At 36.3% G+C, this 27,125-nt stretch overlaps 1 long non-coding RNA gene across 2 annotated transcripts in view; it reads left to right on the forward strand.

Annotated features, from left to right (window-relative positions):
- LOC122843901 overlaps nucleotides 1–27,125 on the forward strand; it is a 100,133-nt gene that overhangs the window by 17,437 nt on the left and 55,571 nt on the right. The window lies entirely within an intron of this gene.

The following is a 27,125-nucleotide window of genomic DNA, read 5'->3' on the forward strand; positions in this document are numbered from 1 at the left end:
GGTGCATGTGACATTTGTTTAAAGTGGATAGCTTTCTCTTTTTCTTCCACTGATAAAGGTATTTCAGCTCCATGATGGTGAAAAGCTTTTGTTGATCTTGACTCATAAGCATATCTTTGCTAGAATTGATCAACACAGAAGTCTCTGGCTGCTGTGAGTCAAGTAACTCGTCTTTTTTCCTGAAATTTGAGATGCATGATTACAACTACAAAAATACTTTAGATGACAGTCTAAGACAGATGTATATAATGCAGTTGTAGTTATTTTTACTGCTGTGGTGGAAGGGATCTTTATGGCATTTAAAAACTGGCTATATAAAAAAACAGTTTTTCAATTGCATGAATGCAGTTGAATAATTTCCATTCAGCTTCAGCAAGGAAATAACAAATTTTAACATTCATTTCAAAATGTAAAGCTCCGCATAACCCCGAATGCAGCATCAATAAAAATATCATTATCTATTTAACGAAAAGCAAATAAAAACAAGAAAGTTTTCCCTCCCACAAATTATAACAAATTATACGTCACTCCACATATGAGCTTCCCAAGTGATGAAATCCATCATACTTTAGCATAATAGGATTTCCTGGGTGAGTGGTACTCTTTCCTTCAATGTCATGCTAGGCCGCAGGTCAGACCTCCCCTGGCAGTGGCTCAGGCAGTCAAGCTTTATTTAGGTGATTGATAGATCGTAAAAACCACCAAGTCATAAGAGCGCTGCAAAACGGGAGCCTCTGGTCTGTGAGGTTCTATCAACGAAGAAATAAAGTGACCCATGAATACTGATTGTCTAGCTTTTAGCATCCAAAACACACCAGACTAAAGATGTGCGTTACATTGTGATATCTGCAGTCTGAGTTTAAACCACAGATATTTTCGGCTCCTGCAGATTGAATGTCTGGGTTGTTTTAACTCAGTTCAACGCTCGTCACTTAAAGCAAAAAGTGCTCTGTTTCATCCAGTTTCTAATTCTCTAAATTAATTTCCCTAAATGCAAGAAATAAGTCTAACTTTGTCCGCTAGGGGGAGACAGAATACACTCAATGCTTCCAAATTTGTCTCTGTTTTACAACTCTTTTTTTTTTTTTATTTGAACTGAAGAATTCAGGGTTTATTATCTCTACACACAGCTAAGGTAAAATTAACTATACCCATGGTTGATTGAGATTTGACTTCTTTTGATTTGATCAACAGGAAGTAGTGTTTTAAGCCATCTTCTACTTATTGACAGTAACTTGAAGCTTCTCTGAGCGATTCTAAAACAATTTAACATCAACGGTGTGTTCATCCTTTTCAAAAGAAAGTAAAACAGAGAAAAATTAAATTCATTTATTTCCAAAGAAGCAGATTTTATATATAAATGATGCACAAACTTAATCAAAATAATATAATCATCTCCTAAGAAATGGCAGATGAAAGTTGACAGATTAAAATGAACTAACACGTATAGAAACCAAAAGTCATCAGAAAAAGAACTTTACGGTAAAATTAGACAAAAATTCTCATCAGCTTTTATAAAAATCTACTGGGTCTATTGAGCTGATAAATGAAGAAGCAGGAAAATCCCTGAATTTTACTCCAGCTTCCCAATGTTTTTATATAAAAGAAAACTACCAAATACCTTTTAGAAAAGACATTTTGAGATTGTGACCTCTGTCCTTTTGGAAAGCATATTTACCATCACTAATGTTGATTCCTTACCAGAAGATCCACAATTTGGTCACTTATGCAAACAAACTGTGATCAAATGTCCAACCAGAATTTTGCAAACAGGCTGTATAATGTCAAAGTTCTTGGGGCAACCTGTCCAAGGACATTAAAACTGTATGGGTGTTTATGACTTTGTCAGTATAATGTAGATCCTTTTCACGTTAATGTCAACAAATCCAAAATAAATTCAAAAGTGTTTCCTTATTACATTGTTATACATTTAACTAATTTAACTTGGAAACAAAAATTTGAAAGTGCCTATGTCTTTTCCAGATTGACCCATGCAGACCGTAAATGGCCGACATAAATTTTGTCCTTGTTACTCTGTGACTTGGATTTTACATTGATGCTAAGAGTTCCAGGCTCTCAGCCAAAAAGATAGAACATCAAAGTTGGGCAGAAGACGGGAACAAAACATGCATTAATGAGGAAACAGAACAGGGTAATGTTGTGAAAATGTTGCAATAGATGGCAAATTGATGTAAGAAAGGATCCAAAATGCATAAGGCATCATTGATTTCTTGCAAAGAGGCAAAATACCCAATTACCCACACTTGCACACACAAGTTCTTGGACTGTAAGAGGAAACTAATGAGGAAACAAAAAAGAAGCCCACATGTTAACTTTAGGCAAATAAAGTTTTGGCCAAAATTGAAACAATGACTCATAGCTGTAAGGTGATCAACACACCCACAAATTCAAGATAAACAACTGATTAAGGGAAAAGGCAGATTGGAGGAAGGTGATTAACTTACAAAAAATAAAACTGAACTAGACACAAAGACACTACAAACCAAGAGGAAAAGAATTAACTCTGATCTAAGGGAAATGATACCAAATGCACAAATAACAGAGATCAATATTATAAAACTCCTATAGCAATAACTTATATGACAATAACTAGAGATAATTATGAGCAATAGAAACAAAAGAAACCAAAACAAACATGTTGGTCATAGCTGATGAGGATTTTAAAGTCTTTGTGGAGTGTTTGAAATTTATCTGATCTTTAGATGGTCTGACTCCACTGGGCTGTCCACGCTTTTGCAAAGATTCATAACTGTCTTCAATATTCCACAAATAAATTATCTTCCCATCTGTAAAAGATGAACTTAAATTATTTTGTAAACAGGCCTATAATCCTTTGTAATCTCTGAGGACATTACTATTGCTTTTTTCTTCCTAGCATTGTGCTAACGCTACATGCTACAGAAAAGGAAATTTCCCTAACTGCTTTAAAATGACCCAGGCTCATTTGATGACGATAAACATTTTGTTTAATTAGCAGCACCAAGTTGCTACTTTCCTTTTTGAATCATGTTAACATCAAGGGAGTATCACCTTTTCATGGTCACTTGATGATGACACTGTAGGATCTATTGACATTAGACTGAAAAAATGTGAGAATCTGGAAAAGCCCAAATCTTTTGCAGCATAAATGAACAAGAACCTGATTGGCTCTTCTTTAGCTTTACATTAGCTATGTGTGCCAACATCCCCCAAAATGTCATATTTTTCTTTCTGCTCATTCTGAATGATTAGGATTACTTACAAAAAATATAGTTCATGCATTCGTTTTTCATTTTAAACATCTGCAATTCTAGTTGCATAAAGTTTTACTTGAACACATTAAACTGTCTCTAGCTGGAGATATATGTGGAGCTTGCGTGCAAAATGTAAGATGCTGTATATCAAATGTCTGCTGAGGTGATTCCTGGGAACTATAAGCTACATTTTGGGCTTTTTAGTCAAGTTGGATGACACATTAACTGAATGCATACTCGATTATTAAAATATTAAACTGTTTTTTAATAGGCCAGATAAACGTCTGGGATTTTTATCTGGTCAGTTAGACAGGAGGAGAAGTTGTGGTTGATCAGTATCGGTCAATGGTGCTGATGAAATTACCAACAATTGCACTATGGGGACAACAATGAAATGGTAATCAAGACAGAAACTTAGTGGGTTTGAGTCCCAAATCCGTCCTAGTGCATGACAATGCCCAGGCTCATGTCACAAATGTATGCAGGTAGTTCCTGGAGAATAAAAGCATTGATACAATTGACCGATCCTCCATTCTTACCTCTGGAACGTTTTGTTTCCATCCAATGCCATCAGATACCTCAGTCTGTCCTGAAGCTCAGTAATGTCCTGGTTAGGATAAATGAGGAAATCCCTCAGGACACAATCTCTTGACTCATTAGGAGCATAATACTTCAGGTTGTCGAACATACAAGGCCCACTACTGAATACTATTTTAGTTGCTGTGATTACATTTTGGTTAAAAGTACTTACCTACTGCATACATTTTCACTTTGGTTTGTGGTTTGCAAAGTAGAGTAGTTTACTTCACCAACTTCAAAAATCTTGTTTCCTTTCAGCATCCCCTCTGCCAACGTTGCCATAACATATTTTTTTATTAAACCTGCAGTCTATTCATTTATGGTGACCTAAAGGGAGGAAGGAAGTTCACTATTTCCCTGTCCTCTTTAATTGTGATAAGGTAGACACATAATTCATTAATGTTTTAATTGAATGAAGTGATGAGGGGAGACATGGGTGTGTAATTAATTTTAATTAATTGTAATTATTACTAACTGTAATTAATCAATGCGTTTTGCTGAAATACATTTTTTCTGCAGATTTGGGAGTATCTTTCATATTAATTAAACATCTTACATTGCCTAATCACCAATGACCAGTTTTAAGTGGGTCTTCAGTGATCACTAAAAAACTTGCCTCAAACTAAATAGTTCCTCATGCTTAGAAAATCTTGGGGAGTCTCTTATAATGCAATACAAAGAGTAAAATAATTGCTCCTTGATTCAGTCATTCTAAGTAAGGACCTCTATGAAATGAATCGGGGTTCAGACTGTTTTTGTGCACTTGCTTCCCAAAACGTTCCTGTTTTTTGCCAAATGGAGGAGATTGCTGCCATTAGGATCCACCTTTAACAGCTAAGAAATGTGAATATTTTGTAAATATTTGCAATAATTCTGGACTTAGCTGTACATATGTTTTGTAGCTCCAGTTATGCCAGTGCTTAGCATTTGGGCAGTGGTAACAGTAGACCAGTCAGTTAAACCATATTCATTTTGGTGTCTGTGCTCCAATCTCATCCCACGATGGTCATAAAGCTCATGGTGAACACATCTCTACCCCCTTTGAACATTTCTTCCGCATGTAAGGAATTAAGGAGAGGGTCTCTGACCTCGGAGCCCCAGGGACATGCTGAAGTGGTGGAGGGGCTGGAAAACATGAAGCAGAAGCTGGAAAGAGCAGCAGGTAAATCACATGTGAAGCAGCAGCACATCTTGAGTTGACTACTTGAACTAGCTCACAGACGTCACCTCCTTTGATTATATTTAAAGCACATTTTCATTTTATGCCCAGCTGCTCTGTGTAACTACTCTTCATCAAATCTTTGGCAATAAACATAAAACTAGTCTGTTTTGACCATGTTGGAAAAAGTAGAAGTCGGAGTAAAATCGGTAGATTATCTTGAATTCAAGTCCATCCTTTTGTATGCTGCCTTGCTGGATCAATCAATCAAGTTTATTTGCATAGTATATTTCAGCAACAAAGCATTTCAAAGTGCTTTACATCATATAGTTACCCATTGGAAAGCCAGTAACAAACCTTACATTTTGTCAAGTGGCATCATCAAATTCATCAATACTATCTAATATGTTGGTCGATGTTCCAGTGATTATGGGTCTAAAGAATCAATTTTACAAACTGTCATAACCGTAAGGGGACTATAACTGGTTAATCTTACTTTGTATGGAGTTTCAGTACAAATGGGTTATATATATTTTTTTTTGATTTTCACCGCTGAGGTCCTCTTAAATCACCAGTAGGGTTCGATTTCCAAGGATGGGGGCCCAAGGAGTAAAACCAATTTTGGTGCCCACACAAGTTTCTTTTGAGGATACAAATTTATATAGATTTATAGTTGGATACACAACTTCCAGTTTTCTTTCATCACTCATACAATGAAATGAATAAAAAAGGATGAAATTCAATATATTACTTAACTGACCTATTTGTGAAAATGCATTCCTGGCTCTGGTAAAACATGTTCTCTCCACATGTACAACACACATCTACAAGTTATTTTAAACATTTTAATTTTAATCGGTTTCAATTTTTGGCAAATGTATTACTAATGCTCACTCTCTATAAACAAATCTAGACCTAAGTAGAGCTTTAGGGTTTTGGAGGCCCTGATAATTTATTGCCCCTAACTATGCATATCCCTTTGGCTGACTCTATTAATTAGGTAAGTTAAGATGTAGGTTGAGTTGACTGCTGGAATAAACGATTTTTAACTCCTTGTGAAAATATGAATGTGGAAAAATGCTTTAGGTTTTAGTTTACGACCTTATTGTTGTTTCTGACTTTAAATGCTCAGTTACGACTGTTGGATGGGTAAACCGTGGAGAAATCTAGATAATTTTTTCCTGCTTGATGCATTTTTAATGTGTGGATCCGTGCACAGCTGCCAACAAAAGGAAAACAGAGCACTGTGAAGAATGATTTAAAAAACGTTCTTTTTCCATGCTCTTTTGTGAGCCAGTCTTATAATTAAATCCACTTGTTCCCAAACCTGTGCTTAATGTTTCCCATTAGTCACATTTGAGGGATTACAGACTGCACCAATGAAAGTCAAAGATTAAATGGAAAATGCAGATGTGTGAACAGCGGGGCTTGTTTTACAGCTATCACAGCTTTTTAGCAATTTCCAAAAACTTAACTCGCACTGACAAGGTTCCCAAAGTCCACTTATAAATTAAAAAGACATTCTTCTGAAAAGGAAGAAAATCTGGAAAGAGTTTATTGGTTAGTTTCTTCTTGGAAGTTGTGAGATTTCTCAGAAAATAACAGAATATCTATTTTAAACATTTACCCCACCCCAAAGCCAGTGGTGTTTAGAGTCATAGGTGGTTCTGTATTATTTTTTTCATACTAATGAAAAATGCCATGAGTTTCTCCAGGCTCAAACGACAGGTAAATAAAAGTCTACTTTTTATAGGGCTTCATCTAGATCATGTCAGCTGTGGATATCCACCTTGCACTGTGATTTCCTCATCCTGGTAGGAAACTAATTTTATTTGGTAAACAAATACTAATAACCTTGGTTTATTGTCCTTCACTGTGTGTCATGAATCTATACAAAGATCTACTTGACGTTAGCTTTCCTGTCCATCACATGTCAATGTTTCTTAGTATTTTTGAAAAAATAAAGGAAAAAGGGCCGCTGTTACCCGATTGAGGCAGGGCCGGTTCGTGGTCAATTTGGGGAAGCTAGTGGTTCTTGTCACCAGAAATTGCAACAATATTTTTTGGGGAGAACAAGCTAGAATCTCACAAATATATTACACAAATCCAAACTCTTATGAAAAAACTGTCCTATGCGAATATGTGTCATCAATCTTTATAATGGTGTTTGTCTCAATCTAAGGTTGTTTTTACGCCAAAAAAAAAAATCAAAACCAAAAATTTCCAAATTCTCTAGACATGTTTAACAGTACCCGTTTAGCCAATAATTGTCTACTTCTGCCTTTTATAATCCAGTAATTTACATTTTATTTGTATTTTAAACAATACAGCTCACCATCATAAAAATCCGACATGAATTCTACTCTGTATCATAGGCTGCTTAAGGAAAATGTGAGACCGTCTGCAAAAGAAATTGAGCCGTAACGGAACTGGATCCTGCAACTTGACAAAGATCCAAAACATACCAGTAAATTCACCAAGGACTGGCTGAGAACTGAGAAATAGAATATCATAGGGTCGAGTCAAAGCCTAGATCTAAATCTCAATGAGATGCTTCAGGGTGGCTTGAAACCAGCTGTACATGTAAGAAACCTCCAGCGCTGATAGTGAGGAGAGGGGAAAAAACTTATTTCAGAACGATGTCAGAGTCTCAAAGATGGATACATGAAGTGTCTGACTGAAGTTATTCCAGTCAAAGGATGTAACATATCTATTAGGGGGCATGGGTTCCTAACCTTTTCTTCAGGTAAATTCCTTTATTCCTCAGAGAATAAAGTTGACTTTTCTTTTGAAGGAATTAAACATCCTTTTCTTGACTAGAGATAAAGATGGAGGCAGAGCAACATTTATCTGCGAAACTCCTGTGGGTTTCTTAGAGACACTACATAATACGAAAAAACCCCCAAAAAACTGCATGCATGAAATCATGGCGCTTCCATTCCAGATCCATCCTTACAGCTGTTTTTTGTACCCCAAGAGGAAGAGAAAAATGAAGAAAGACAAATTTTCAAAACAAGTTTAAACCTGTCAAGTCTCTGGCGTTATAGAAGAAGCTGAACTTTAAATGTTAGAAACAGAAAGCACATCTTGTTTCCATTAAGTTTAAAAAAGCTGAAAGATCAAACTACATGAGACAAATGGGGTTCTGTGCTGATGAGATCTCCACACAGTTAACAACAGAGCCAAGTGACTTGTTCTTAACCGTGTCAAGACGGCGCCACACACAATATTGAGGTTATTATTACATGGACTTATCCAGCAAATGTATACATGTATATATTCATATAATATAAAAATATTGTAGGTGTTTATCAGTCCCGCAGAAGACCAAAAAATTCCTGAACTTAACTGAAGAGGGGAATGTAAATGGGGAGGTTAAACCGAGATTAGCAACCAATTATAATCAATGAGGAGAGCCAATCGGGTCTTACCATGAATCATGGAGAGAAAATGGGATTTGCTTATTGGTGTCAGATAGATTTTTGTTTTTCTTCCGTATTTAAGTTTCCCCTTTGGCTCATTTTGGAAGCTCAGTTTGATTGAGTTACTCAAACAAACTGACTCATATTTTATACCCCAAATATATTGATTTTGTAAAATGTATCCATGTTTTTCTGTGGACTTTAACCTGTTGTTAGCTATCATTTGTTGCTCAGTCACAAATGGGTGACTTTTGCAAAACCGGCTTGCATTTTTTCCCATGTAGTCTTCACCTCCATCTTTCCTGACTTTAGAACTCAAACAATGGTTTTGTTTGCTAAAGGGCACGTCACCACATTTTTGAAAAGAAAATTCCCCAGAGATTTTCTGCATGCCTCAGAGGAAACATGATTCATGCACAGTTTTACATAAATGCAGCCTAGTTTAATGCAGCATCAGATAACAAGACATCTGACCCAACTATGTCTTGAAAGTTTGTAGTTCTTCTTGACCCAGTCGGCCAATTCTAAGGTTAGATCTAAGTGTGAACTCTGTTCCTGTGCAGAAGATGTCTCAACTGATTGAGCGTTGTCAATCAAAAGTTGACTATGCCAAATAAAAGGGGTTTCTGTTATTTTATGAACACATCATATTTGAAAGACAGAGAGACTTCTCAAAGTTATCAAAATGTCAACAAACTAAACATTTTGATATAATGGGAATAAAATACCATGATAGGGCCATGTTTAAGTATTGGTAATTTTCTAAAGCTTTTAATTGTCTTAACTAATGAAAAACTGAACACCATTACTGAAACTCATAAATAATCACGGATTCCTTCCAAACATTTTGATCCCCTAAATTAGCATTTATAAAAGTAGATAAAAAAGTTTCAGTCTCTCTTTTTTAAAGGAATTTTTACAGTTGCTATCTAGCTGTCAGACAAACAACTTGATGATATTGGCTTAGCAAGATCATAAGAAGTCCTAAAATATCCTTTCAAATGACTCTTTTGATTCATTTAAGAATGTTTGAGCGAAAATCACTTACCTTGATGATTTATTCTTTGCATAACTGCATACTGTTTGGCGATCAGGTTTCTTCTAGGGCCCATGTGTTGTATGGGCCCTGCATGTGTACGGTGAGTGTAATTGAAGGAGATGGAACATGATTCGAAGAAAATCTAAGAAGCAGACCATTTTTGATACGCTACAGTAAACTCTGCAACAACAACAACTTTGCGGATTCTTGAAAAGTCATTACCTCCTGACACAATCGGGCTTCAGTTCTGGACTCAGTGGTGCAGGCTTTTTCCTGAAAAATGATGCTGAATCTCAAATACAGCCAGAGTCAAAATATGACTTATAATAATGTGTGCCACAGATTAAATGGTCTGGTGGCTCTGAGCGTCTTTACAATAATAATTACAGAAAATTAGGTCCAGTTTTATGAGATGGTGGATTTTTAAATTTTCAGTCTAAAATATCTGAGGCACTCACCTATTTGATTTAGTTCTAAAGAAATGCTTTATTAAGAACATATTGAAAAGGTTTAGGCTATTTAACAGAACATGTGCTTGACAACTAAAGTTTAAGATTATTCTTCCTTTATACTGATCTAAACTGCAGCATATTGTGGAAACAGAAAAAAAGCATTATTGTGTTGCTGCAGAGGCCCTGACAGCTCATCTCTTTAAAGGTGTTTAAGGTTAAGATGAGTGTCAGCCTTTTTTATGGAACAGAAATATTTTGGAAAGAGTTTCTGATATATAAAAAAATAAATGACCAAGTTGACTGAATGTTGAGGATTCACAAGAAAAGCTTTTCAACCAAAGCGGGGTTGGAGTAACATTTGTATGTTTAATTTCTCTGCTAATTGAAGGATTATTTGGTGGAGCAGGCAAAATAATTAATAGCTGCAGCCCTAATAATATGCTTCTCATACTTTTGACATCCCAGGCCACCAGGTGCTGGCATAAGAGTTGTTTTGACTAGACCACTGGTTCTAGGAGGACTGTACAAAAACTGTTAAAATACATTAAGTCCAAATCTGTTGAAGGCAGGCCTTGCTGCAGTACTGAGTCTCCTCTTTTGCCAGATTCATTTAGGATCTGTTTATGTATGAACCAGAGTGTAGAGTACATAATGATATTATCTTGAATGACAGCACTTTGTACACAGTCAGTAACATTTCTTTTTTTACTTCTGCAAAGATAAAAGATAAATTTCAGTTCTGATGGCCCAATATTTGACCCTCATTTCTTTTTTATTAGTTAAAGGTCATATTTTTTTTTTCCCACTGACCTGAACACCATGAAGCTACCAATTAGGTTGGGCGTTTCTATTGCAGTAGGTGTAAATGCTATGATTGTGAGCTTGAGGCCTTGGTTGTGATGATTGCAGGAATGAAAGCAGTGGCTCTTGGAGGAGAGAATGTGGTGCTTTTACTCTGCTCAGCCAAATGTGAAATAAATAAAAAGAAAGGAAAAATGGCTGCTCCCCTGTCTTTACTTGTGGTCCCTTGCTCTTTGTTAAAACCATATCTCAGCTGCTCCATTGCCCCCAGCAACATTAAATCCCATTAAATTCACCTTCATTAAAGCAGTCCTCTCGATTCTTTGCCGCAGCCCTGGTGCAGGCCTCTCAAGGACAGAGTAATAATGAGGGTGGACTGGATTTAACCTTGAAGAGTACAGGTTTTCATTTCCAAATCAATAACTTATGCTTCAAAACTGCCATTAGATCCAGGGTATAATTTTCCAGCTTTAATTGTGTGGATTAGGTTTCTCCAGCAGCGAGAATGTATTTCTCTTTAAGCTGCAGTGTGGAGATTAAATTTATTATTATATATTTTCTCCTTTAAATAAAAATTGACAGCTTGCACATTTGGTGCACAAATTTATGTGCATGTGTACAGTGTGCCGAACAGATGGGAAAACTTAAGGAGATTGTATTTCAAAGAGTTTGTCCAAATAGAAGTTATAAGGCGGTTGGTGCAATTTTCTGCAGAGAAACCAAGGAGAGGACAGTATGCTGCTTGGACTTTTCCCCTTCATCTCCATCCAGTATTGCAAACTGTGTCATCATTCACTATGAGAATGCAGAAGTATAAGAAATCTCCTGTACTGCAATGTAAGACAACTTTTGGCAGTCACCTGCTGTCAGAAAAAGCAGAAGGAATTGCATGTAAAATTAACTCTTGGTTGATAGGCATGATGGGAGTGGATGAAAAAACTGCTTGACCTACAGGGAAATGGTTTAATCTCCTGTCTGTTTGAATGTTTTAGTGGGACACTCTCTTCAGTGGGCTTTGCTGTCATTGTCACGTGATTGTACTGAAAGCATTAACTTGTCCTGCGGTGATAATTTCTGCCCGACATTTTAATAATGGGAAATATCAGGTCTTTTCCCTAAATTGGGGAGGGCTGAAGGTATGGTGATCACCAGAGCTTAATTTTTTAATCAACTTCTGTTTTAAATGAAGCTTTATTAAATTACAAACTCACACAGCAGGAGTACGACACAGGCAGAGTCTAAAGAAAAAAAAAAGAGCTTCGTGGTATAATTAAATAAAATTAATAATAAAAATACCATCTTCTAGCACGGAGCGAGGAGAATGGGAAGGAGACAAAACCCACAAGCTATTTCATGCTTCGCTTTTCTTCCATTCTTTCTCATTAGTGTTTCAGGAAATTTACCATGTAAAATTATGAAAAGAAGAAAGGGATGCATTGTCTGCAAGATATTGATTCAGGGTAAACGGAGGCACATTTTCATTCATTTTTTTCCCCCCAGCTACATTCAGTCACTGCGTTCTGTGAATTGAAAGGGCTCATTGTTGCTGCTGTGGCAAAGAAAACAGAAATAATTATATTTGGTTGAGCTTTGGTAGCTTTGGTAAGTCGTAAATACTGAGAACATAAACTAAATTCACAGACAAGACGGTCTGCAGTCATGACGTCAGGAAGACAGATTTCAGTCTATTTTCATATGCAAGTTTTTTTTAATATACTGAAAGATTTGGTCTCAGGGAAAACTTTTCAGAGTGTTACAGAATACTACACAAATAAAACTGTAACAAAAATATCGAATTAAAAGTTGATATCAAAAATCATACCAGTAATACAATTAAGCTATCCTGGAAAAAACCAGCCCCTTGTTCTACGCTATTTCGTCTGGATCCTCGGCTATAGAGAAACGATTGCTTGCTGGAGGCGTCAAGTTGAAATTTTAAATTTTACCCAATTGCTAACATTTGGTCATGACAAATGTAATGTGCCAGTTTGATGCTGTGAAGCTTACCGTTTCTTTCATATTATGTTAATTTTCTTTCTCTTTACTGGAAAATGCTTGTTTTTTCTCTCCTTATAAATACGTCAGCAACACGTGATTCAGACACAATCTTCTACAATAGGTGTTTATCTTTCAGTCAGACAAATCAAACAATATCAGTGGACTAGAAATGTATATATAGTGTTATTCTGCAAGCTATACATGTCAGCAGATGTTAAAATTGTAATTTTAAAGAAAATCCAAGGGTTAACATTTGTCTTCCATGCGTGGGTGTATTTTCTTTTTATGATGACAGCTTCGGTATCATGCTTTCTGATTAGGTAGATTTACTGCCTTGGTGTTTTAGTGACCACAGTAAATGCTTTTACTTTTCCTCTTGAGTTTTGGGCTCATTATTTTTGCACAGCTGTCTGTCACATGTGGTTGTCATGATACTCTAATCTGAGAATAGTTTCTGCAGTTTGTAGGTGATTGCTGTAGTTTATAGCACTCCAGTGTCAGCCAGAGATGGTCCTGCTATTTGCACAATTGTCACTGTAATTTGTCTATAAGGAGTTGTTGGAGATTGTAAGAGACTCCAACATGCAGGGAGTACTTCCCCAGGAGCTTTCCTCATCCCAGAGCATTCACAGGCCTGCCAGTCCTTTCACCACCAGCCCTCCCAGCTACAATCTTACCAGCAAAGCCTATCTTTACTCCCTCTGTGTCTAAATTGCAACACTAAGTACTGCAGGCTGGATTGCTGATGTTGTGGTCATTTTCTGGACTCAAGAAAACTTTATCATTAAATGTCAAAACAACAAAAACAAGTAACCAAAAGTGTTTGTTTTAGGTCAAAATTAATGGTCTGTTGTCCAGATTAAACAAAAAAAAAAAAAAAAAAAAGGGGAAAAAAAGCTTTATCCTTGCTGAAATTGTTATATTTTTACTCTTGGCTGTCCCTTTTTCTTATTCCTCCTTCTTATAGTACAATATTTCAGCAACATGCACATATCAAATTATGCAAATAAGGTGATGAAACACCTGAATTTTGTGTGTTCAGCTTTAATCTCTTCTCTGCTTTGTTGAGTCCTGCTCTTGACTACCTATTTCATTTAGCTATTTTTTCCTACATATTCAAATAAAGATGTGTCTAACAGGTCTTTTTAGTAAATGTTTTCCATGGAAAGTAACTTTGCTAAAGTGAATTCACTTTCTTCAGGGGAATTCACTGCTAGTCCCAAAGTACAACAATTTACAATCTAATTTATTTTAGTAGATGCAGGTTTTCCTCCTGTTTTTAATCCTGCTCTGCATACTAATGTTAGACTGTAAAACCAGCTTTTGGTTTTAATCTGATGTATAGTATGAAGACCCAAATATTCTTTTACCAAAAAATGTTACAACATTGTAACTGGAAACCAGTGGATATATCTTGAAAAATTAAAAGCGCCTTTATGCACTCTATGCTACCAGCTCATCCAACCCTCTGTAGCATGACATCTAATTCCTGTCCCAAAATCTTTGGATGGACTTCAAAGACTTAAATATAGTAAATCTTATTACAGCACCTAATATTGTGCTTATAAGTCACCACAGAGCATGTAAGCTGGAGTAATTCAGTTATCCCAAACCTCTCCCAGCAAATGCTCTGAAGTTTTACTCTTGCACTCTCTCTGTTATGAAATTTCACTTTTATGTCTGCCTGTCAAACTTTTTAATGCTCTGATTTCTAACCCACTGGCTGTGTTTTATAATTAGATTATACTTGAGGAAGAACCAGAGTCCAGAATGCCAATTTGTGTCCCAGACGGTGTAAAATTTGTTGTTACGTTGCCGCCAAAACGTGTAGGTGAGAGCAGACAAAGTCCTGAGGCAAAGAGCAGATGACTGCTGCTTGAATATTTCTCTTCCTTCCATCTCTGTTCCTTCTATGCCAGCAGATATCAAAGACATCTGAGGAAAGATAAACAACCGTTTCTGCAGACCAACAATTGCAGTGAATTGTAGATATTTTTACATAAGGAACAGTAATGACAGAAAAAGAAAGGTAGCTGTGATAAGGGTTTATTTTATCAGGTTTATTTGGAATTTAACAACAACAGCAAAAAAAATTAAAACATGCAACTAAAGTACAATGAATAGATTTCTGTTGCGTGTTTTAACACTCCACATTCAGGATTATATAAATACATAATTGAGAGAGAAAATACTTACCTTGGGTTTGAAGAATGTAGTGGACCAAAGCAGTGAGCAGCTGCAGGTAATTAGAGCTGGCTTGGGATTCAAAGTAAACATGGACGGTTTCCACAATCAGCAACATTTACAAATGTAGGCGAAGGAAGCTACTGAATTTGTGAAGAATGTGCAGTGGGAATGGTAAACACAGAACCATGAAGCCAGCAGATGTTGAAAATCAAATACATGTGGCATGTGGCTAACAGGACTGGGGCCTTATTCTTCTGATGGGGGAATGTGAAGTTCTTTGGAGCTCTAAGACAGCTGTTCTCAGTTAAACCTTACAGGTTAACATTCACCCAGGCCCTGCCAAAAGGGGGGAAAAAAAAGGCTTTCTTCAGGGGAAACTCACTTCAGTTTTGCATATCTTTGCTTGCTACTGATGTTTGTGAAATGAAGTCTTGTATTTAAAACCTGATCAAAGCCTTGCAGAAATTAGTTGTAATTATTGGCTTTAACTATGAGAATTAAAGTTGCAAGAATAGTTTAGATTTTTTCTTTTTATTTTATTAGGTATCTAGAGTTTAGGAGAATCTTTCCATCTTATTGCATCAACTTCTGGGTGCTATAAAGTCAGCCAAAAATATTCTTGTTGGATATGTGGGGAGAGATAGCTGTGATAAATCATTGAAAAGTAAAACAGGTGCAGATACTGACACATGGAAAGAAAATAACGTGTAAGGAAACTGCCCTCCAAAACCCAGCCGCAGTCAGTGTTCTCCCTTTCTGAACGTCTTTATTTTGAGAAGTTAATCTTGTCCATCTAACGAGAGCAGAAACTCAAAACGTTGACACATTTCATGAAGGTCAAAGTAAATGCTATTCTGTAAATGCAGTTGCTTAATTTTCTGAAGTATGCAAATTTTTTTTATTGAAAAAACCCAAATCAACCTCGACCCAAAAAACCTGCTGATATAACAGGACAGAGTTACTTCTTCTATGATGTCACCATCCCTTTCTTAATTATCATCTGACCAGCGGGGGATGAAATTCCAATTCATTATGCACAATCTGAGTGTTCAAATAAATAATATTATTATAAAAGTGTTAAACTACTTCCTGCTGAAGGCACTATGAGCATGCCGTATATCAGAGTAAGGTAGTTATCACCCAAACCACCACAAAGCTATAGAAAATATATTTGGGAGCAAAGTGACCAAACTCACAAATATAAAAATCAAGCTCTGAAACAAATACAAAAGAAAAAAAAAAAAAAGAAATCCCATAGAGATATTTCCCACCTGAGTTGAAGTTAGGATATGTTTAACTGGTCTCTGTGAAAGATTGCTATGCTAAACATTAACACACAGAGCCAAAGTGTTTTCCTCGTGGTCTCTTTATAATGTTATGGTTTAAAACAGCTGCCTGAAGCTTAGACCCTCACACTTTCAAAGTTATGATTTCATACATGCAAATGATCTCATTTTGAAATCTTTTATAATTTGACATTTATTTTGTTTATCATGTACTGAAATAAATATGGACATAATGAAATAAATACTTTAACAAGTGGCATAGTTCACTTTTTTTTTTCTGATCATTCCTAAAAAATAGTGTGTTGTTGCTAGAGTAAGATCCTGTGTTTTGAAGACAAAAAAGTGAGGAAGAACGAAGTCATAATTTCGTCATCTCATTCAAAAATAATAGGGAACATTAACACATCTGCCTTGATTTTATTGGTGACCTTCTGGTCCACGATTTACAATGTTTGATAAAGACCCATGCACATTGTAAGGTTAATCCTATTACCTTATCTCTGTTCTTGGTGTTTTAGCCTCTGGCTGGTTACAGTCTTTCTGCAGTTAGTGCGTCACTGTAGATCAAAATAAAAATATTTCTGAGGAAATGGTGGGGAAAAAAAACTCCCCTTTATGTCAGAGTGTACATCAAATTGGGAAAATGAAAGCTTTCCTATTAATTCAGCTTATATTGTAGATTATAGTTCCAAAGACCCGTGTAGATATGCCAGATAAGACTGCTCATATTCGCCGCAACTGCTTCCCATTGGTTTCAGTGATTGGGAAATATACATTATGTATTTTATATTAAATCATTTTTAAAGTTAGCAGTAGCAGGGATGGTCGAATGGTCAAATCCCCATTTAAAGAAACGAGGTGTTTTATCGCCAGCGGGTTATTGGACAGAGTTGAAGCCCTCCTTATCCCCACAGGTGGGCTAAGATCATTAGTTTTAGTTTTTGATGTGTTTGGCCTTTTGATGTTCCTATGTTCTCTTTAGGCATCCCGGCCTGAAGGATATTTAATATCACTCCTACAAATTTCCAGTTAGGAATAATTTGAACTGAGCATCTGTTGAAGAAACAGCCATTTAAATACATTGGTCATGGTTAAAGAGGCATAAAATGAAGTCAGATTAGACAGAGCACCTTTTTCTGAAGGCTTGGTTTAGTTGAGTATGGGTCAACCAGGGGCAGAAGAGCCCAGCAAAAATGCTACTGCTTTAAATGTTACATATTCATACACGCTATGTTAAACAACTGGAAGACTTGGACTTTAACATAAACATAGAATTATGTAAGACTGTAAGTAGAAGTCCAAGAAAGCTCGTTTCTCAATCTGCTTGTATGAGTCTTCTGTTAATGTATCGATATTGCTTGTAGAATAGAAAATATAGAGCAAACCGTGTAAATAAATAAATAAATAAAAAATCTTAATGGATACAGAAAAAATAACAGGAAAACAACAGCAGGGATGAAATTGAGAGTATTGTTCAGCAGTGACATGTCTGAGTTTGTTTTATCACCGCACCCAGTGTATTACCCTGTGAGGAAACTTCTCAATTTCCAGAACCTGGCACATTTTCACTCTCGTGAATTACTAAATACGGCTCAGTTTATGTAAATATGACATCATAATTTTGATATTCATGTGCAAGACAAATAAGAACAAAGCAAAGAAAAATTTCCAGCTTCTCCAGAGGATTTCACATGTAATTGTTGTGTCCACACACAACAAGCAAGGACCACAAACGACCCATCTCTGTCTTGTAATCTACATTTCTCGTCTTTAGTAATTATTTAAAACTTTCAAATCACTTCAGGACTTCCTAACTTAGTTGTCCTTATTCTATCATGATACAGTGCCAATGCAATTAACCCTAAGAAAGTTCATTAAAAATTAGGTAAATCCCAATTATAAATAGTCTAAAAATAGTCGTCGTCATGTTAAATGGATCACCTAAGGTCTGAATGAATATCTGATTTGATTATCTAGTGCCACTATGACATATTGTGTCACAATGGATATATCTGCAGTTTTTTTTTTAAATACATGAAGATTTTTTTTTTTCTCATTTGTTCCGCTCACTGTGAGAAGGCTCGTCGCAATAAGAAAATTAGTTAATCGCATGATAAATGAAAATGAGCTTAATATTTTTCCTTTGCATGTTTTTATGATTTTTCTCTTTTCTCTCGATGTACAAAAAACTGGATGACAAAGTCTTCGATCTGGTGCACTGGTCTCAATTAACCCTTTTTTGAAGGACAATTTTTTTTACTTAGCCTTCATCACTCATCTTATTTGTTTTGTTTATTTATTTTGTATATTTAAAATGTCTTGCAGTTAAAGATTAAATGCTCACTGGAATTTAAAACTTAATGATCTTTACAAATGTGTCGTTGGATTTTTATGCCGTTACCATTAACTACTTGAAAATGGTCTCAAGACAACAATAATATTGTGTATTACAATAACTTGTGGGACCATTTATCGTCTAGCAAGATTTGTTATTTTGACAGGCCTCACTGAGTTGAAATCAAGATTTCCAATTGGATTTACCATCTTCTTTTAGTCATTTTCAACTTTTTGTGAGAATCTAAAAGTTGAAAACTTTGAGACCTGCTCTTTAAAGTTGAATCTTTAAAGAGCAGGTCTCATGGGGGAGAGGTTTTACGTAGCAAATACGAATATATTAATACAATTTGAGTTGTTACAATCAGTAGAATTATGATGATCAACCTAAAAACATACAGATAGTCGTAACAATAAAAGTTTAGTATGACTTCTATGTATAGAATATAGTAGAAACATTTTGTCTAAGAGGCTCAAGGAGAAACAGTAATGGATGCTGAAAAAGTTAGGTCTTTATAAAATTATGTCCACTTATGAACAGATCTATTGACCTGGAATTGCAACTCACAGGTATCCTAAATTATTAGTAATTAGTTTGCTGTGGGTTTTAACATTAACCATGAGTAGCCACTGGTATAAAAGTTTTAGTATCCATGAGATGAGTAAGTTTGTTTAAAACTATTGGTCAAATTTACACTGAGTCACACCACTATCTGAGGAATTATTTTTCTGATGATTAGGTAAAGTTCTTGGGTGTAGTTTTTGGAAAAATGTATGAATGAGAACTTTTACATTAAATATAAGTTTGAAAATTGACAATTTGTCTCAGAAAAGAAATTGTAAATCAGTATTATTAGAGTAGAAGTATTTGGTCAGGGTATAAGGAGTATTATTCCTCTATAAATACATGCATGTTGTTGAAGTCTTACTTCACCCCTCAGCTTCCTTTGAAACAAAAAAAATGTAGGTTCATGGACTGTGCTTCTACTACACACTATCTAGTGTGTAGACGTTAAATAACTTGATAACAGGGAGTAGTTAATCTGTGTGATGTTGCAGCTTTATCTTCTACTTTGGTTTTCCTGGTGCTGGGAGGAGACAGTGGAATAGGTGAATGTCCTGTAAGTGAAGAACTGCGGTGGAATAGGCTGTCAGGCTCTATTAGCCTAACCAATCTCTATCTTAGGGGGAATGTAGCTTGTGGTTTAAAAGCAATTTCCATTACCTGGTTTCATTTTATTAACTTCCGCACCATTACCAGACAGCTTCCCTTTGACAGTTGTTCCTCCTTTCTGTCTCGTCCTAAGAAATCCATGTGGGAACTGATTGTGAAACTTTCCCTGTCCTGTTCTGTTAAATTTACAAAGCACTGTGTCTCAGCCATCTCTACCCAATTGTGCCAAAAGTGTATAGTGTGTACTACGGATATTAGAGGTGTTGAAATAACCTTCTTGACATCAAAAGGGATGCAAGTGTCCTACAAAAATGGCTCATCTGTATGGGTATTTTTGAACAGCTTTAAAGGGAAATTTTCAGTAACATAGCTGAGGTTCTCTCGTAGATCAAGCACTTTTTTTTTCTTCACTGTAAAAAGAGCTGCTGACATTCGAATCAAGTGCACAGCTCTAGGCTGGGATAGTACTGCTGGACTGAGAAAAGTCAGCAATATCTATTTACTTCATGACTTCTGCTGCTGATAAAATCTGCTATCCATGAATAAGACAGGCTTTTCCTTCAAGTGAAGAATACTGGCATAAAACTTGTGAGGCACCCCTCGTCTTTACTACCACTTGGGAGCGGAGTGAAATGGAAGGGGAGGTGAAAGGCCATGTTTCTGCCACAGCATTTAATTAGAAAGACTGGATACTTTGTGCTCTGTTCAGCTGCTTCAGGCATTCTTTAATTGCCCCATTCCTAATTTCTTCCAGCAGCTCCATCTGTAAAGTTCATTAGTATTCATTCTACACATGCATTTGGGAAAGTTGATTGCAAGGATATTTTATTTAACTTTTTTTTTTTTTTTTTATAATTCCTTCCCTGACTTCTTGCATACATTGAAAAGCACTTATAATAGTTCTGTTTGAAAGTCTTTTTTCCTGACATTGAATGTGAACGCTCTTTTATGGAATGACATTAATGGTTTAAAGTGAGAAATGATTCTCAAGTTATTAAAAAAATCTTTGAATAAATCTTGATTTATAGTAAACAAGATAGATTTTTTTTATATGGAAGGTTGAAAAAAGAACATCAACAAAAAGACCTAGATGTTAAAAAAAAGAAGTAATGGTAATACTGTTCATTGTAGAAATTAGGAACGATTTAAAAGATTTTCTCTCCGAATTTCTCTAAGTTTTAGAAATATATAGGTAATTGGTTACTACTCATCACAAAATTTGAGTGGTGGGAAGTACTGTGACATAAATAAAAGTGAAATCATAGAATATTTGTTGTAAGAAACAAATTGTACTTAATTTTAGATGTTTAAAATAAATTACTTTTTGGGCAATTTAGGATTTATTTAGCACTTTTGGTCTGATCACTTTATGTAACAGGTCGTCAATTGTTAAAATCTTATTTTAAGAATGTGGTGACTAGAACGCCAGCACATCTGAGATTTCTTTAACTCAGTAAAAATGGCACTATTAATACAAAGTGGTTATTAGCAGAATAATACTGTCCATTTCCCATTTAAACAGCAATTATGTTGAAAGTCTGATTAATAGAAGTTTTTCAGAAGGTTGAAAAAAGAAATGGAGGACTAATTATGCACCCTGAACACACATCTCACCAGCAACACAAACTGCATACAGCACCACCCCCTGCGCTGCACTATAATATCGGGTTTATCTAGCTACTGGGAATGGTTAAATCCTTCATGGAGGAAGCACTCTGTTGGTAGGATTACTTCAGTATCCACCCACCGTTTTTCTTCTTATTATCACTTTTCTTTCTCCAGCAGGCGAGCTTAAGGCCAGTGTTTTAATGTTCAGCTCAATCCAATCCCCAGCATTTACACAGGATATAGTATTTATTTTAGTTAATCACGTAAGTATTATGCCAGGCTTAATATTCTTAGTGCTTGGTAACAGGATTAGGTGTCCAGTGGTTGAAAGTCAGGCCACAAATATACTTTTTAGATGTACTTTGTTAAAAAGTTTGCCTTTTTTAAACACTGAAAGAGTCATATTTGCTAGTCACATATGAAACTCTACTTTACTAATCTGACCATGAAATTGGAAAACCTTTTTGCCCATTAATGCATTACTCATTCTACTCAATCCAGAGTGTGTCAGAAAAGACACATGAAACATGAGTAATATAAAGTAAAATAAAAGTCTATGCTGTTGGTAATCCTTATTTTTTTTGTGCCCAACATTTTTGATTTCCCAAATCCTTTTTTTTTCCCCTTGAATGATTCACATGAGACTGGACTCTGCACATGCTGTTTTTAAAGGTTCATTTTGAACTTACAGCTGAGGCTGACACCTGAGGAACCCTGGCTTTGATTGATTGCTGGGACCATTGATCTAATTTTGAAACCTTTGAATTTCTTCTCTGCATCCTTCCTTTTTTTTCCAGCAAGGTTTGGAGTAAAACTAATTTCCTTGTGCTTCATGTGGAGCTTAACTCTCTATGGTGGGGGAAACTGCAGTGAATAAATAAATAAAAAAGCCCAGGAAGCAGGGCTTTCACAGTGACACAGGGATTTTTATAGACTGGATCGATTAAATTTGTCTTATTTGGAACAATGGGACATCGTAACTCAGTAAGAGGTAATGTGGTTGAAAATGCCCCTTGCTGTGCAGCCATTAGGTGAAAGAATGTTACCATGAGACTTTTCGCATGCAGGGATTTACGGAGGCATACGACTGGTCTGAGCTAATTAGAATCAAGAGCAGCCTAGATAGCAGAAATGTGGGTGGGCATCCTGGGTTATCAAGACCTGCTGCGAGAGTGAGGGGGAAAGAAAAGACTCCAGGGCATGATGGAAACCGCCGGTGCTTCTGAACAGAGAGGAAAATCTGGTGTCCTTTGCTTTTAGCAGTTTAATAACATCCTTGGCCATCAAGGTTTTTCTTTAATTTTGCTGCACTATTATGTGAAGGTAGAACAATTTAAGAATCGGTGTACTGTGCTGTGGCAAAACATAACATGCAGTCTCATTTAGCAGTGAAATGTGTAAAACCCAACAGGCCATCAGCAGCACAGTGTCAGGGATGATTAACAAATAGTGAAAAATTAGCAAGCATGTGATTTTGGACTGCTTTTAAAACTATCCCAGTTTGATTTTTAGCATGTTGGTGCATCACTTTATTAGATTTCCTTATTTTAACTTAAACTGACTTGAGAGTTAATTTTAACCACATTTTGCTGCAGCTGCAAGCCTGTTGATGTGTGTCCCTATCAGCTTTGACTAACTAGATACTCAAAATAAAAAAACAACCTTACTTGTTCTTCCTTAAAAATAACACAAGATCAGTCAGACTGGATGAACCGTGTCTGTGACCATCAATTAAAAGTGGTCTAGACTTTGACTAGTCCATCAGATCACGTGCATATGCTTTGATATAAATGGTTATGTAGCTCTGGCTGTATGTTTTGGGGTTGTTGCTCTGCTAGAAGGTGAACTTTCCCCCCAGCTGTCAAACGTTTTTCTCAATTACCAGAGTTTCTTTGCCCTTTATTTAGTTTCATTAGGCCTGTCATGATAAACGATAAATCAATTAATCGAACGACAAATTAAAACTATCAACCTCATTTTAATTATCAGTTTTATCGTCTCTTTCTGCCTTTTTTTCTTTCTGTTGATGACACTGAATAAAAAAAGGCTCAACTCTGGTGCTCTCCACTGACACTCCCTTCCTCATTTCCTTAGTGTAACGTCCAGTTCACACTACACAATCTTAGAGCTGTCGTCTGATTGTCGGCCCATTTTCAAAATCTGAGAGATCACACATTAACCGACAGAAATTCTTGGTATAACGGTTCGATCGGGTTCGTTCCTGCCGTGTGGTGTCCAACAATGGCCACAAAATAATGGCTAAAAGTTCAGTTAACTAATTTTAAAACCAGGCATTAATCAATGCTTTACTACAATCTATCTGCAATGCATGTGGCTCTAGTGTCAGCATAACGTCTTGACTGAATGAAAATCATTACAACCTATTTATGTCACAGAATAGCTGAAAAGTTACCGGGTTCATCAACTGCGTAGCAATTTCTTTCCAACTCCTCCCCTCATCATTTCTATATTCTTTGCACCAAATGTTTTATGAACATTAATGTTGTTTCCACATATCATCTCCAATGTCCGCTGGACTTCGGATTGCGCCGTTTCAGCTGTTTGGGATTCCCCTCTGTAATTTCCCCTCAGAAAGCACTTCAGATTGGCTACCTGTCACATTCAACAGGCTGTGTTAACGCTCCCAGTGGGGAAAACCCCTGATTTAGATCGGAGGGGCCACAACGATCTACCGTAACACACCACACACTACACGATGATCGGTTACGAAATCACAAGCGACAATCTTAGAAAGCCCAATGTTCTAAGGGAAAAATGTAGGTGTGAACTAACGTGTAGTGTGAATTATTGCATCAGGTAGTCGATGTTCCATCTTCTCTATTTAAATCTAATGATTACTGAAGGGCAATATGGTATACAGACTTCATAATCTGCACTCTTTTGGTTGAATGCAGTATTTATTTACACTTTGGCTTTATGTTGTTTAGTTTTTATTCAAGTAAATTTTTTGTTAATGGAAACTGAGAATCCATTTTATTTTTGTGTTTGGTTGTTTTGTTTATCGGTTTCAGTGTTAAATATTCTTTTGAAAATAAAGTGCATCTCTCTTTGGCAGGAAATCTCATGCATTATTATGTCATTTCCATTAAATCAGTGTAAAAAGGTCTTCAAACAATATTATCGTTTATCACAATAATTATTTAGACAATTAATCGCTCAGCAAAATTTGTAATCGTGACAGGCCTAAGTTTCATCCATCTTTCCATCTATTATAACAATCTTCCATTCTTTCCATTCACATCGGTGCCCTGAGAAAAAGGTTTTTGTGGTGGTCCCCATCCCGTAAGCATGAAGCCATTACCACCATTGTGCTCAGTGGGTATATTGTAATTCCACAACACATAGTATTTTGTGCATCTTCTTTCAGCCGTTTCCTCTCCCCTACCTGGTTTTTGGTAAAACACAAGGACTTATTTATTTATTTATTTATTTATTTTTTGCCAATTTTAAACATTGTTGCATTTCTTTCTAAAAGGTCATATTTGTGGAAGTGATTTCCTTCCACGTCCCTGATTAGTTATGATAGTTATAAACTAATTAGAAATAATAAGCAAATGCAACAATATATGGTTTAATTTGCACAAACTGATTGTGATGAGCATTATGACCCTACAGGATGACTTAAGTGTTTGTAATTTGACCCTGTGGGCTTATTTACTAGAGGATAGCATAAAAGACATACAGTACAGACGTTAGGACACACCTTCTCATTGAATTCAATGAGAAGGTGTGTCCAAACGTTTGGTCTGTACTGTATGTGCTGCACTTATTTCTCCCACACTAATTTTTATTTTTATTCTTATTTAACAAATTATCAAAAGATTTCTTAAGTATTTTGCTTATCTGAGGCATTGATGGGTAAATGGACTGAACTGCATTTTGGGACAAATTTAGACTTTTTTGGGCGCTGTAGATACATTTGTCTTATTCTATTGCTTAAATAAAAAAATTGTTTTTGAAGCAATGTCGTGCTCCCTTGAGTTATTGATTTTCTTTTCAAGTTGGTTTTATAACTGAAATTTTTTTACAAAATTTTTAAAAAGCGTTCCCTTTTTTCCTGTCCTAAAAAAAGGACAAAAGAGTTTTTCCTTTGTGCTCTTGTGTGTATGTGGTGTGCAGGCGTGTGCTCGTAAGAAGCACTTCCCTCTAAGTGTATTCAGATGTGTTAGTTACTATGTCAGGGAAGGATAGAAACACAAAGTGCCTCAGGACATTATAACAAACTCCCTTGTGCCACCAGCCCCCCCGACACAATTACCCACTCATGTCTAATTGGCATTTGAAGCTTCTCTGCTTGATCGACCATGGCCACATCAGCATGAAGTGGCAGCGCAGTGCTTGCCAAACTGCGACTTAACTGGTATCACGCTTTGTTACTCTCGTAGCTTCTTACATAATTTGTTGATGTAAATTCACTCTGCCTAATTAGCATCGTCAGCCTCTCATTTAATCTGAGCAGACGTGGGATGCAGTCAGTCTCCAGCGCTGCTGTCCGTTCTGCTGATTTTACTAAGCGGTGGCGTACAGGCCTGTCGGTGTGCTTTGTGGACCTTTCGTTGCAACTTGGCAGAACAAATTCATTTCTCAGTAAAGTTCAAGCATGAAGAGTTGGAGGTGTGGGCAAACTTTTGAGAAGAGTGGTTCATTTTAAAAAGGTGTTGGTTGTGTGTTTAAGAGCTTGTAATATGAAAATAATAATGGAAAAACATTGCTACCAAGATGGATTTGTCAAATTTGAGTTGAAGGTGTAATGGAAACCAAAAGATGGTCTTTATTAAGAGCCCTTTCTTCATAGTTATTGGTATGACTTACATCATGTGGTCACAGACTGTTACATCTTTAGCTCATCAATTATATATTGCCACAAATATGCATTCGTTTGCCAGTACACACTATACATCCAGTGCTAAACAAATATAAATGTAAAAGATTTTATTAATGTAAAGGAATGACCCAAAGTTGTTGGTTGGTTGTTATTCTCATTTTAATTATATTTAATACGAAGTCAGAGTTGCAAGAACATAAAACAATCTACAGTCGCTGTTATTGCATTTTTGTTATTGATGCTCTACAGTTAGGTTTTATTACAACTCTGTGATGCTTGAATGAGATGCTCCATGTCGGCAGAGCTGGTCTGATGTGGACCGAGCCTCCCGCTGCTTCAGTCAGTCAGGATATTAGATCAGACTGGTGGTTTGTGATGGTGGCAGGGTCAGTGAGCATCTCATTCGCATATCCCCCCCACCTCTCTGCTCCCTTTGATGCTCACCCATTTGCCTCTCCGCTGCACTGCGGGGTAATCAGGACAGCGACACTTTATGAGAGAGGAAACGACAAAAGGATTTACACACAAAGCCTGTCAGTGGAACAAGCCTTTCTTGCTTTCAGAGTTTGAACTTGCATGCCTAAGCATTTAAATTCAAAGGAATGGAGTACAGTCAAATAGCCTAATTGTTTGCATTCATTTGCATCTCAACATGTCAGATGCATGTGCGGATATTATTTAGATTTAAGTATTATATCTATTTGCTGCTGTATGCAAAGTAGAAAACTAATCATTCTAAATGCCTGCCAAAGTTTTCAGAATTCTTATTACTTTCAAATAGTGATGCTCTCTGCTTAATTTTCTGAGCCACGACGATCTACCGTAACACACCACACACTACAGGATGATTGGTTAAGAAATCACAAGCGACAATCTTAGAACGATCAACGTTCTAAGATTGTCGTAAGGGAAAAATGTAGGCGTGAACTAACATCTAGTGTGAACTATTGCATCAGGTAGTCGATGTGCCCATCTTCTCTATTTAA

This window comes from Gambusia affinis, linkage group LG02 (assembly GCF_019740435.1).
Source record: "Gambusia affinis linkage group LG02, SWU_Gaff_1.0, whole genome shotgun sequence".
Lineage (NCBI taxonomy): Eukaryota > Metazoa > Chordata > Actinopteri > Cyprinodontiformes > Poeciliidae > Gambusia > Gambusia affinis.